The following is a 2,734-nucleotide window of genomic DNA, read 5'->3' on the forward strand; positions in this document are numbered from 1 at the left end:
GATGTATACTCAGAAGATGTATACTCTTTCTACAGTATTGTAAAACGTCTTTTCAGTTTTTGAAGTTTCTCCGTCCGTCCTACAGCTATACAAAAAACAATGAGAATATTTTAAACACAAATATGAGCAATGCAACAGTCGTCGGCCAAAACACTCACATCATGTCCTCAGGTGTCCTGCCAGCACGCAATCAGTTTTCCTTGCCAGCGTTTGATGGTTGCATACTTGCATGTTGTTCCAAAAACTTACTAATGCCTTTCTTTGTCACCTAAAAAACAAACACACTAAAAGATAATTGAAGTTTAATTTTCGTGCAGACAAGCAACCATTTCAAAGCCTGCCGAATCTCACTCTATGATTATCGGTTTCCACATTTGAAACAGTTGTTTTTCATATTAGCGACTTTGGATAAGTGAACGGGTTTACAATACGTCTTGACTAACAAGTAAGTAGAAATATTTATTAAACCATCGGGCATACCTAGTACGTGCCCAATACACTATTTAGACATCACTCGTAGTATTTATCATAAATTAAAATATCAGAACGCTTGGATATATACAATAAAAACAACCGACAATGTAGCTATCTCGTGCGAGAATCGAGACCAGGCAATGAATATACAATTAAGCGGAATAGGAATATTAAAGTTAAACGAGGATTGCAGGGGCTACACACCACAAATGGTACTAACACCAAACAGGCATTTAAATTCGACACATTATAAAGATTTTATATCAAACATAGGTATAACATCAAATTTGACAATCCCCACTTCTATAAAGAAAAGAATAAGTAATGTTATAACACATACAAATTCCGTAGTAAAATTAACCGATTTAAGTCAATACTCTAAATCCATTGAGGAAATAGAACAATTAATACAAGAAGAAAAGGATAAAAAGACCACAAGGGATACTACTGATTTTCACACCTATTTGTTTTATCTAATAATAATAATAGTAACGGGTATAATTATAATAAAATGTAAAAAGAAAATGAGTAATAACCGATCAGTAAATAGAATTAGGCGACACCTAGTATCATTACAGACAGCTAGAGAATTGGACGAAGTCACGCGTTTATAAGTAAGGTCACGTACATGTACACTTTTATTTTCAATATGCGAATCATATTACAATCCTAAAACACGTACTATTAATGGTCAAGACACCATACGTAAAAAAAAAAAAAAAAAAAGACAATAACACATAAAGTATCAATTAAATAAAACACACATATTTATGCGAGTAATTTAACTTAACGTACCTATTTAAATTTTAGGGATAAAAACAGGAAATTTATAATGGAATTGGAGTTAGCAATATTAAGCAAGAATCATGATACAAAAACAGTAGAAGAAATACAAACTCCTATATGTTTAACAGAACATATAGAATTAGCAAACAGTAAGCTAGACACGCCATATACACAAATAGAAATTAAAAAATTTACACAAAATATACTGAGGTTTATGCATGATATGACAAAGCATAGATGCTTAGATGAATTAAATAGTTGTAAAGATTTAATCGATTTTTTAGACACTATACCAGAACCTGAGGAGCTAATGTATTACTAAAATATATTATAACCTGATTAAATATGAAAACTAACCTTTACACAAAATTAAATCATGTATGGGCGAAATAACTACAAACGAATCTTAATAAATAAATCAATTCATAAGCAAATCTTAAATTTTACGGCTACTATCATTTCTAATAATTTTAATTTGATTAATCATTATTTAAATACATCCTATACTTAAGGCTTTGCGAATATTGTCACGAAGCGCAAATACTGTTATACATATATTTACATTTTACATAAATAATAATAGTATAATGACCAATCAATATTAATACTTTGTCTTGTTCCAGACATAATACATAATACAAATATCTCAAAATGTATAATTATTATCAAAATTAAAATATAATCATTTTTTTTACAGTCACAACATCAAATTCATTATAACGGACTTCGAATTCACTATGATAAATAAAAAGGATTTATTACTTGTATCGGGGTCGTTATCAAACAGTCTCGATAAATATAGACCAATTAAAATTGAGGGCAAACCCATCGTGTTGACTACCACCAATAGATTGAAGATGTTACAGCATCGCGAAGTCAAACAAGTAATGCGTAGTATTGGGAGAATATTTAGGAACAAGCCAGAGTTGTTAATACCATTATTGGGGCAGTTAGAAAACAGTCTAAAGCTCGAGGGGGCGACAACTCTGTCCACCGTATATCTCAACCGGTACTTGCATACTGACGAAAGAACACCAGTTATAGTTTTTTGGAATGGTACAACCGATAAAATCATAATAAACCGATTGCAATTAAACATAAAGAAAATGTTAAATATCACTTCATATAGTGATAACAACGATAATTATTTTCACCTGAAACTTCTTGACATAACCGGATCCACCAATAAATTATTATACTCTAGTAAAATAGGATACCACCCAAAAAACGGGAGAATGCTAAATCTAATGGAAACCCATGACTTAATATGCAGAATAAACCATAACATAACCCATAGTCACGATCCAGTAGCGGATGTGATTATCACCAAATGTTTATTTAATTATATTATAAATTATATGGGACCAATACAGCTATATCAATTATGTGAAACCGAATATAGAATAAAACGATTATACTATAGTAAAACTTAAAAAAAAAAAAAAAAAATTCTAGTAAGACCAATAGATTAATG

This window comes from Acyrthosiphon pisum, chromosome X (assembly GCF_005508785.2).
Source record: "Acyrthosiphon pisum isolate AL4f chromosome X, pea_aphid_22Mar2018_4r6ur, whole genome shotgun sequence".
Classification (NCBI taxonomy): Eukaryota; Metazoa; Arthropoda; class Insecta; order Hemiptera; family Aphididae; genus Acyrthosiphon; species Acyrthosiphon pisum.